Raw genomic sequence first — 12,327 nt, 5'->3', positions numbered from 1 at the left:
ACGTCCGTGAAAGACTGTACATTTAGAGATTTACACATTCACCAGGGCATAATTAACGCCCAAAAGTAGCCGACTTATGTGTGCATGCGACCATTGAGATAAGAAGATTAAATGAAGGCCGTTGCATGCTGTAATTAAGGATAGACATGTAGCCTATACCTACAGCACAAGTTGGTGAATTAGTCAACCAATATCGATTTAGATTAAAGGCTAAATGCATTGGAAGTGTAGATGTACATCATGTACTACACTCTTTGTTTTATAGCTGATGTACACTCTTTGTTGGAAGACCGAGGGAGGAGACGTGCATGCACTGACATACACAGCCAGGGCGGTTCGCGCGCATTGGTTGGACTCATGTCGCGCCTGCGTAAAGTTTTGTTTAACTGATTTCTTTGCTCTGCCAACTGACAGGTGGGACCCAGAAACTAGGTGACAATTTAACCAGTTAACAAAGTGCCACATCGACTATGTGGCCGGTCACTAGAGTGCAATACGGTGCTCTACGATGAGCTAGTGATCGTATAATCGCCGCAAAACTATATATAGTGACCGTAAAGAGCGTATTCTTACATATGTTGACCGCTAGTGTTATTTTCTCGTTTCAAATTAAGCCATATTAATCGGAAAGGACGCAGTATGGACTACTACTAGTACTAGTACTGCTTTGATGTGTCCCATCAACTCGCCAAACGAGGAGAAGCTTGCTTACTACGCCTCTCCCTCGCCCACGCGTGCGGTGGTTCGTAGGACGAGGAGAGGGTTTTGACTACAATTCCCTCTCTCTCCCCCTCTCCCTCGCGCTCTCCCTCGCCCTCGCGGTGGACGTGCATCAGTTCAATCGGTGTCAGATTGCCAGAAGCATATTGTACTGTAGTATCATCATTGTTGGACCTTCTGAAGAGGCGAAAAGCCAAGTGCAAGGTTCACACGAGTACGAACTGTTGAACCTCCCGAAGAGGCAAAGAGCCAAGCGCAAGGTTTTATAGGAGTTGTCATCCTAGTAGGAGTGTACTACAACTATAGCGAACGATGCTACTGTATGATGCCGCCAAGTCATGTATATCCAAAGCTGTGCCACCTTTTTTTCTCAAAGAGCGTGTTGGAGCCCGTGCAACAACTACACAAGTTGCACGTACACATAACACATTTACTAGTAATAAATTATAAAGGACAAATGCCAGTATGCCACACAAATTCATCTCCAATTCATGTGATAAATTTGTGCACGACTAGTCTACATATATTCACAGCGCTACCGTTCACAATTACCGTACTCCACTTACACGTTATAGATGGGCTACATGTCCTCCTCCAGGTTCCAGTCCTAGGTGTTCTTCATGGATGGCACGATCCATAGCGGTGGGCAACGAGAATCATTGTCGTAGCTTTCTAGTCCGGTTCCACACGATAGAGACTCATCCAAGCTGAAGCGGCATAAATCAGGGATAGCGTGTCCCAGCATGTCGTTCATCCGGCGGTGCGCACTAAAGACACAACCATGCTTCATGAACGGCAGGCCTTCCATGTCGTGCACGGAAGGTGGCATCCGCTTCACAATGGGGTAGCTGTCCCCGATGAAAAGCGAGTACTCTCCAAGAGTGTTCCTCGACACCCACTGATGAAGCTATGTACCTAGGGTAGGATCATAGACCTGACTTAGACATCCTCTCCTAGGACATCACCCTAAAGCCAGGATCATTCAAAGGGTACCATCATCCACTCGACCAGAGACGTTCCACTCGAAAGAATCAATGTCACTCGACCGTCGCAGAAGTCACTCGACGGACAGAAGAGCTAAAGCCACTCTGCATGAACAACGGTCGGGCATTTACTTATAGGCTTAATTGTCATTTACAACACTTTAGTGCGGGCATTACCAGTAATGTTCTCTCTTCAATGTACCTTCAACCTTGTGACGTGGGCTGGCTGGGGTCCTGGCGCACTCTATATAAGACACCCCCCTCCACAGGCACAAGGGTTCACACCCCTGTAACTCACACGCATATAATCTAGTCGACCGCCTCCGGGCTCTGAGACGTAGGGCTGTTACTTCCTCCGAGAAGGGCCTGAACTCGTAAAACTCGCGTGTACAACTCCTCCATAGCTAGGATCTTGCCTCTACATTCCTACCCCCATTCTACTATTAGACTTAGAACCACGACAGTTGGCGCCCATCGTGGGGCAGGTGTCTTAGCGACTTGTTGGAGAAGTTGCGATTTTTCCAATCCCCATCAACATGGTTTCAGGCGGAGGTTTGGCCGAGGGCCGTGAGATCCATCTCGGCGCACTCGTATTTGTCGTCGACGACTCCGCTTGGCTCCAAGAAGTGCCACTCGACGTCGAGGCGCTCCCCGTCCGCGGGGCAACGCACTTTCGCGCGTGCGTCCATGGCGTCCTCCTACGACAGCCGTCGACTCAGTATCGGTCGGCTCCTGTGCTGACCACCCTCCCTGCAGCCCGTCGGAGCAAATGTTCCAGTCGATCGAGGCTTCAGCGGTGGGTGAGGCATGCGGTGGCTCGCCAGTCGCAACCCCCCAAGTCACGGCGATCGAGCCCGACGAAACTCTCTACGGCCTGTTTGACTGGCTCCGTAGAGACTGCATCCGAGTGTGACAGCAGCGACCCCGCGGCGGAAGTTTTGATGGTCAATGGACCACGCAGTCCTCCTGGCTTCACCCGTGAAGACGGAGGCGATGAGGGCGGCGATACGTCGCGTGTTCACGAAGAGTACCGCCCCGAACCCCTCTCTTCGCAGCGGAGGGAAGAACTTTGCCGCCGAAACATGGATGTGCTTCACACTCCAATCGTTGGAGAAACCCCTGAGGCCCAGGCCTTGGAGGAGGCGCCCCTAGCCAACTTGGCTGAGCGCACTCGACTGGAGAACCTCCAGAGAGCACTCGACGAGCGTGCTCGGCAGCGTATCCCTGAGTCCAGTCAACGTTTTCAGCCTCCGACTCAGGTATATCGAACTCCGATCTAGAATCTCCCAGCTGTGGCCCGAATAGCGGAGTCAATTCGACCTTCCCAGTCAGAATCTGGTTAAGGTTTGGTGCAGATCCGGGCTTTGCTCCGAGCGGCGGGGGAGCAGAATACAGCAGTATCTCAGTCGCGGAATAGGATCCATAGCAGATCCATGGTTGCAGACACAGTCCAGTTGGCTCATAGCCCGAGATCGCCCCCGAGGCGTGAGGGACGTGGGGACCGGCGAGATCAGTACAGAAACTGTGAGCAGTATGATCACCGACTCGATCACGATGATCTTCGTCGAGTGCCCACGCCTCCCCCAAGGAGTGGGTCATACATACCTCGGCAGCATGATGACAGATGTCCTCACAGTGGTGGGCGAAGGATTCCAGTCGACCCTAGAGAACCGGGATTTGATGCGAGATATATTCTCGTTCAGGGCCTGGTCGACAGAAACAGAGCTCACAGAGAAGGCCACGACAGAGATTTTCCAACCAACAGCAGAGTGCATGTCTCAGGTCCAGATTGCTTTAGCAGAGCCATCAGGGCTGCGGTGATTCCTCCCAACTTCAGGTTGGCGATTGGAGTCAGTAAGTTCACTGGTGAGTCCAAGCCTGACACTTGGCTTGAGGATTACCAAGTGGCTGTACAGATTGGTGGTGGCAACGATGAAGTTGCCATGAAGCATCTCCCTTTGATGTTAGAGGGCTCGGCTAGAGCGTGGTTAAATCAGTTAGCGCCTGGTAGTATTTATACTTGGGAAGATCTTGCCCGGGTATTTGTGAGAACATTTGAAGGTACTTGCAAACGGCCAGCAGGGCTAACGTAATTACAGTGTTGCGTTCAGAAACCGAATGAGACTCTGAGAGATTATATCCAGAGGTGGATCACATTACACCATGCGGTGGAGAATGTGTCAGACCACCAAGCAATTTGTGCCTTTGAAGAAGGCGTTAAGTATCGGGAATTGAATCTGAAATTTGGTTGGACAGGAGATATGACTCTGACTCGGATGATGGAGATTGCCACCAAATACGCCAACGGTGAAGAGGAAGACCGACTCTGGAGTGGCAAGCACAAAATAGTCGCCCACGAAACCAGAGGAGGGAACTCCAGTCGGAAGCAGAAGCGCAAAGCCGAGCCAGCTGCTCCTGGAGAAGCCTTAGCCGTGACTCAAGGAAAGTTCAAAGGGAAACCCAAAGGACCGTGGAACCCCAAGAAAGTAAAAGATCAAGATGGAAATGATGTGCTAGACTTACCATGCCACATTCACACTAAGAAAGATGAAGAGGGTAATTTCATTTACCCGAAGCATACCACTCGACAATGTCGACTCCTAATCCAGCAATTCCGAGAGAAACAACCCAAGGAAAAGGAGAAGGAAACGGACAAAGTTGAGGATGAGGAAGATGATGATGATGGTTACCCCCACGTCAATTCCACTCTGATGATTTTCGCTGATGTTGAGAGTAAGAGTCGACTGAAAGTCATCAACAGAGAGGTGAATATGGTCGCTCCGGTGACACCCAGTTATTTGAAATGGTCTCAGACTGCCATTACATTCGACCAGTCCGATCACCCAGCGCACAGCCACCCCTGGGAGGCAAGCGCTGGTGGTTGACCCAGTAGTCGAAGGCACTCGATTGACTAAGGTTATGATGGACGGTGGCAGTGGTCTGAATATACTGTATGCAGAGACGTTGAAAGGAATGGGCATTCCGATGTCCAGACTCAGTGAAAGCAATATGAGTTTCCATGGAGTTATTCCTGGCAAGAAGGCTGCATCACTTGGCCAGATCGCCCTTGATGTAGTTTTCGGTGATTCCAAGAATTATCGCAAAGAAAAGTTGACATTTGAAGTCGTGGATTTCCAGAGTGCTTATCATGCTATTCTGGGCAGGCCAGCTTATGCACGTTTTATGGCTCGACCATGTTACGTGTACCTCAAATTGAAGATGCCTGGTCCTAAAGGGGTGATCACTATCACTGGCAATCGAAAGAAGGCAGAAGAGTGCTTCCAGAAGGGCTCAAAGATCGCCGATGCATAGATGGCAGTAGTGGAATTGCAGGAGTATCAAAAAAATGCAGATCTGAGTGATTTGTTGCGAGCTAAGAAGCCTGCCAAAGATTCAGCATTCCAGTCTTCTGGTGAAACGAAGCCGATTCATATTCACCCCACGGATCCCAATGCTGCTCCGACTCACATTTCAGCAACACTCGACTCCAAATAGGAAGAAGCGCTCATCCAGTTCCTCCGTGAGAACTGGGACATCTTTGCATGGAAACCCTCTAACATGTCAGGTGTTCCCAGGGGACTGGCTGAGCATCGTTTGCGAGTCGACCCAAAAGTGAAACCAGTAAAAGAACATCTTCGACGGTCCACCGTACAGAAGAGAAAGGCAATCGGTGAAGAAGTGGCTCGGCTTCTAGCATCTGAGTTTATCCGAGAGATTTATCACTCCGAGTTGTTAGCTAATGTTGTCATGGTCCCAAAGAAGGATGACTCACTTCGCATGTGCATTGACTATAAACATATCAATCGGGCCTGCCCGAAAGATCACTTTCCTCTCCCTCGCATCGACCAAATAGTCGACTCGACTGCGGGGTGTGAGCGTTTGTCCTTTTTGGATGCTTATTCCGGGTATCATCAGATCCGTCTGTATGGACCCGATGAGATAAAAACAGCTTTCATCACCCCATTTGCGTGCTTCTGTTATGTCACTATGCCATTCGGCTTGAAGAACACTAGTGCCACATTCATGCGGATGATTCAGAAGTGTTTACTCACTCAAATCAGTCGAAATGTAGAAGCATACATGGATGACATTGTGGTCAAGTCACGTAAAGGTTCTGACCTACTGGCTGACCTTGCTGAAACCTTTGCTAACCTCAGAAGGTATGGTATCAAGCTTAATCCATCAAAGTGCACGTTTGGAGTTCCAGGCGGAAAATTACTCGGTTTTCTCGTTTCCGAACGAGGGATCGACGCTAACCCAGAGAAAGTGGGTACCATTCTCCAGATGAAACGCCCTGTGCGTGTGCATGATGTCCAGAAGCTTACTGGTTGTTTGGCCGCCCTAAGTCGATTCATTTCTTGCCTCGGTGAAAAGGCACTGCCTCTTTACCGACTGATGAAGAAGTCTGATAAGTTCGAGTGGACTCCTGAAGCTGATGCAGCATTTGCAGAGCTTAAAGCCCTGCTTTCCATCCAGCCGGTGCTTGCTGCTCCAATCAGCAAAGAGCCTTTACTGCTTTACATTGTAGCCACTGGACAAGTCGTCAGTACAGTACTTACGGTCGAGCGGGAAGAATAAGGAAAAGCTTTCAAAGTTCAGCGCCCAGTATACTATGTTTCTGAAGTTTTGACTCCGTCAAAGCAAAGATATCCACATTATCAGAAGCTTGTTTATGGGATTTATATGACCACGAAGAAGGTTGCACATGACTTCTCTGACCACTCCATTACAGTCATCGGCGATGCTCCATTATCAGAGATTTTGAACAACAGAGATGCAACTGGTCGAGTGGCAAAGTGGGCGATTGAACTCCTTCCCTTAGATATCAAGTTCGAGGAAAAGAAAGCTATCAAGTCCCAAGCAATAACGGATTTCCTTGCCGAGTGGATCAAACAGCAACTGCCGACTCAAGTTCACTCGGAGCACTGGACCATGTTCTTTGATGGTTCCAAGATGCTGAATGGTTCCGGTGCTGGGGTGGTACTGGTATCCCCTCGAGGAGACAAGCTCAGATATGTCCTCCAGTTCACTTTGATTCCTCCAATAAAGAAGCAGAATATGAAGCACTCTTGTATGGGTTACGTATGGCCATCTCACTCGGCATCCGTCGCCTCATGGTCTATGGTGACTCAGATTTGGTAGTCAATCAAGTGATGAAGGAGTGGGACGTTAGAAGCCCAGCCATGACTGGCTACTGTAACGCGGTGAGGAAGTTGGAAAAGAAGTTTGAGGGGTTAGAGCTCCATCATATACCCCGACTGAAAAATCAAGCAGCCGATGATTTAGCAAAGATAGGCTCCAAGAGAGAAGCCATTCCCAGTAATGTGTTCCTGGAGCATATTCATGCACCTTCAGTTCAAGAAGATCCCTTCACTGAAGAGCCCACACAGCCAAAGAGTGCCACCGATCCGACTGAAGTCGAGATTCCAGTCGTGGTCGACCTAATCATTTATATTTTGGTTATTACTCCCGACTGGACAGTGTCGTACATTGCGTATATCCTTAGGAAGGAACTCCCAGAGGATGAAGAAGAGGCTCGACAGATCGTCCGTCGATCCAAAGCCTTTACTATGATAAGAGGACAGCTGTTCAGGGAAAGTATAACCGGAGTCAGCCAGAAATGCAACCCCGGAAGAAGGTCTAGCGATCCTCAACGACATCCACTCGGGGACCTGTGGCCACCATGCGTCCTCTAGGACCATCGTGGCTAAAGCATACCAAGCTGGATTTTATTGGCCACGAGCAAATGAAATGGCGGAAGATATAGTCGACATATGTGAAGGCTGCCAGTTTTACTCCAATATGTCCCACAAACCTGCATCAGCCCTAAAGACCATTCCACTCGTCTGGCCCTTTGCTGTTTGGGGATTAGATATGGTTGGACCGCTGAGGACTGGTAGGAGCGGCTTCACTCACGTGCTTGTAGCAATCGACAAGTTTACCAAGTGGATTGAAGCCAAGCCTATCAAGAATCTAGAAGCTAGTACTGCCGTCAGCTTCATCAGAGAATTGACGTTCAGATACGGAGTTCCACACAGCATCATCACTGATAATGGATCGAACTTAGATTCAGATGAGTTCAGAGCCTTCTGCGCCTCCCAAGGCACGTGAGTCGACTATGCTTCAGTCACCCATCCTAGTCGAATGGACAAGCAGAGAGAGCAAATGGCCTGATTCTCAAAGGATTGAAACCCCGACTGATACGAGACCTCAAGCATGCAGCAGGCGTCTGGGTTGTTGAACTTCCATCAGTTCTTTGGGGATTGAGGACAACTCCCAATCGGTCGACTGGTCGAACTCCATTCTTCTTGGTCTATGGAGCTGAAGCTGTTCTACCGAGTGACTTGCTTCATAATGCACCACGAGTCGAGCTCTTCTCTGAAGACGAAGCAGAGCAAGCTCGGTAGGACGCAGTCGACCTCCTAGAGGAGGAAAGAGAGATGGCCTTGATCCGGTCGACCATTTATCAGCAAGACTTGCGTCGATTCCACGCCAGAAATGTGAAAGGTCGAGCCTTTCAAGAGGGAGACTTGGTTCTTCGAGTGGATCAGCAGAAACCACACAAGCTTGCTCCTGCTTGAGAAGGCCCCTTGAAAGTGCGTTATATCGACTAGAGGGGGGGTGAATAGGAGATTTTTATGAAAGTCTTCAAAACGTGGAAGTTTCGAAGACAAATGATAGAAATAAACCTATTACCATGTAGCGGAAGGTAGACTACACTAGGCAAACCATAGTCAAGTATTCAATAAAGTGAAAGCACAGTGACTAATAGCAGCTAGGTAGTAAGGATCAGTTAGGAAGATATTATGAAGCCAAATAGAACACGCAGTCACTCAGTGAAGACAGAAGATAGTTCAATCATACAATGACTTCACAAGGACCAACAGTAAGTAAAGGGAAGGGAAGGATGAAACCAGTGACTCGTTGAAGACAATGATCTGTTGGACCAGTTCCAGTTGCTGTGACAACTGTACGTCTGGTTAGGGCGGCTAGGTATTTAAACCTGAGGACACACAGTCCCGGACACCCAGTCCTGAACACGCAGCTCAGGACACCCAGTCCTCACCGTATTCCCCTTGAGCTAAGGTCACACAGACCTCGCCCAATCACTCTAGTAAGTCTTCAAGGTAGACTCCCAAACCTTCATAGACTTCGTTCACCGGCGATCCACAATGTCTCTTGGATGCTCAGAACGTGACGCCTAACCGGCTGGAGGATTCACAGTCCTCAAGTGTAATAAGTCTTCAGATCACACAGACAAGAAGACTTAAGTGATGCCTAACACTCTTTGGCTCTGGGTGGTTAGGGCTTTATCCTCACAAGGAATTCTCTCTCAAAGGCTTCGAGGTGGGTTGCTCTCAAACGACAAAAGCCGTACTCTAACTCTGAGCAGCCAACCGTTTATGGTTGTAGGGGGTGGGCTATTTATAGCCACTAGGCAACCCGACCTGATTTGTCCGAAATGACCCTGGGTCACTAAGGAACTGACACGTGTTCCAACGGTCAGATTTCAAACTCACGTGCCAGCTTTACTTGGGCTACAAGCAAAGCTGACTTGTCCGACTCTGGACAAGATTTGCTCTCATAGTCTTCACTCAAAGACATAGGTTTTGGTTAAGCATCACTTCAGTCATTCTGACTGGTTCTCTTGGACCCCACTTAACAGTACGGTGGTTCCTATGACTCAACAAAGAAGAAAAAGAACTACGAAAGATCTAAGTCTTCGAGCTCCATAGGCTTCATGCGATGTCTTCTCTTGTCATAGTCTTCAATGTGAATATCTTCATATACCACCTTTGACATCAATGTCTTCATACATTTTTAGAGGTCATCTCTGGTAGGAAAACCGAATCAATGAGGGACTTCTACCTGTGTTATCCTGCAATTCTCACAAACACATCAGTCCCTCAACTAGGTTTGTCATCAATACTCCAAAAGCAACTAGGGGTGGCACTAGATGCACTTACAATCTCCCCCTTTTTGGTGATTGATGACAAACTAGTTGAAGTTTTCAACGGGGAATATAATATGTGAAATTGTAAAGGATACGGAATTGTCTTCATAAGTTGCATGGGCTCCCCCTGAAGATGTGCATATAAGTAATTTGCTTTTGGAATGCAAATGCACATGGCAGGTTGTGCTTGTGGAGATCCTTTTCAACTTATGATGACAATCCACTATGCATGTGAAGGTATGTGAAGATAATGACATGCATAATGGAAAATGGACGTCTGCAAAATGATCTAAGTGTGGAATTTATCGTCGCATCACAAAGTGGCAAATAAGTAGCAGACGACCATCGAGTTTAAGTGTTACAACTCAAAGAACCAAATGTATCAAAACGAGAGTTGTATACACGAAGCAAAATATAAAGCACCCGCCCATATGGACCTGCTTGAAGACTATCAAACTCATATGCTTCTCCCCCTTTTGTCAGTAAGGACCAAAAAGGTTTGAAGACATAGAGCATCTACTCGTTCCCATGAAGAGTAGGTGAAGCAGCAGGGTCGTCGGTGGTGTTTGACGGTGCAGAAGAGCTTGGAGCAGTGTCGAAGCGTGCTGAAGGAGGTGGCGGTGAAGTGGCATCGTCTTCATCCTCAATCACTCTGGCATTCACAGTTGCAGCAGAGGAAGAGAACTCAGAGTCTTCAAGAGATGGAGTGCGTCGCAGCACTGCCCTTCGAGGAGGTGTGGAGTCAAACTTGAAGCGTTCAGAGAAGCCATCCTCTTGAAGATCATCTGCAGAGCACATCAGCGTCAACCCTTTCCATGTGCGTCGAGAGGTTTCATGGGCAACAAAAGCATTCTTGGTGGCAAGATTGCGAATGCGGTTGACATCCACCAAGAGGCTTTGCATTTGGCGCTTCAGCCAGTCATGATGCCTATCCTGTTTCTGATGAAGAGCCACTAGAAGCTCTCGGTCATTAAGAACACGAGTGCGCTTCTTGGGTCGTTGGGCAGTTGTGCTGTCGGTGGCTTCAGTGAGGGCAGGATGTGGTGCACGTGTAGTTCCAGCCAAAGGATACACACGAGTGACTGCTTCAACTCCTTCAATGTTCTCAGAAAAACTTTGATGCTCCGCATTCTGAAGACTTAGAGGTTCCTTGGCAGGCTCAGGATAAATGGCTTCAATAGACATATCCACATCAGGCAGAAAGATCCGATGATTGCGAGCAGATGGCTGATATGAGATAGCGGAGTGAAGTTTGATCAGCCGCATTATCCATGGGGCGTAGAACTTCAAGCCAAAAAGATCAGAGCCTGATGCAGCAAGTTGGCGGATGAAGAAGTCATGTGCATTGAAGCGTTTGCCATGAAGAATATAGAAGACCAAAGTCTTCATTGCACCTTCCAGCTTGGCATGTGGAGAGTGTCCTTTGATGGGCCAGAGAGTTCGCCTTATGATGTGATAAATGGTCCTTGGCAGATACTCAAGGTCCTCAACAAAGAACTCTTTGGGATATGCAGCATCTTGGGGCAATGGCTTCATCATACTGAGCATCTGACTCATGTTGGGTTCAGGCTTCTAAAAGATGCTTTCCACAGCTTCACTGTGAAGTTGACAGCCAGATTCGTAGAGATCGCCAGGAGTGGGTAGACCAGTGAGCTCAATGATGTCAAAGGCTTTGGCTTCGTGATGAACGTTTCCTGTCATCCACTCCAGGACCCAAGTCTTCGGATCTCTGTTGTACCCGCGGATGTGAAGTGTGGCATAGAATTGGAGCAGCAACTCTTCATTCCAATGCTCGTGGTCGGTGACGAACGGCAGCAATCCAACCTCCTTGAAGCAATCCAGAGCTTCTTCCAGACAGGGCATACCAGCTATTGCTTCAATGTCAAGACACTTATGTGGGAAGATGCGACCTTGATTGTATAGAATGCAGCAGTAATAGCTTCGCTGCGGATAGCTCCAGAACCGATCAGATGATATTCTTTCCCTTGAGTAGGGGTTCCTGGAGCTATTGAAGAAAGTGTTGTCTGCTCTGAAGCCATTGACATTGAAGGATCCAGGTGCTGATGTAGGACCTGGAAACCTGGGCAATCTTGGGATTGGCTTCTGTACCTGAGGCCTGTGCTCAACATGATAGTCGAACTGAGGACTAGTAGTAGGCACAGGAACAGAAGCAGTGGGATCAGTGGCTTCGCTGACTTTTGGTGCTTGGGTTGGTGAAGGCTCCACATTAGCTTCAGCCATGACAGCGTCAGTGGCTTCATTGGTGTTGGTGGTGGCAGCCTCAAGATTCTCGACCTCCACTTGAAGAGCTGCAGGGTCGGTCATAGTCACGTTCTCCTCGAGAACAGCTTCTTGGTGGGACGGGGAAGTGGTAGCTTTTGGGGTTTCTTCTTCATCGGCTGATGCAGCCGGAATGTCTTCAGCAGCTGTAGCTTCAGACTCAGAGACTAGAGGACTTGGTCCTTTGCGAAGCCTGCATAACGCTGGCGACGCCTGTGGAGTTGGAGTTGGCTGGGCCTCAAAGTCTTCTTCCTCTTGTGCTTGTGGGCGATCAGCCCATGATGCATCCTGAGCAATTGGCGTCAGAGGACGACCAATGCTGATGAGTTCGCTGTGTGTTAGCACAGGCGATGATACCTGTTGGTGCTCGAGCTGATGAAGAACTGCATC

The sequence above is a fragment of the Triticum urartu genome, chromosome 4A (assembly GCF_056163025.1).
Source record: "Triticum urartu cultivar PI428250 chromosome 4A, HENAU_Tu73, whole genome shotgun sequence".
Lineage (NCBI taxonomy): Eukaryota > Viridiplantae > Streptophyta > Magnoliopsida > Poales > Poaceae > Triticum > Triticum urartu.
This window is presented reverse-complemented; position numbering follows the sequence as displayed.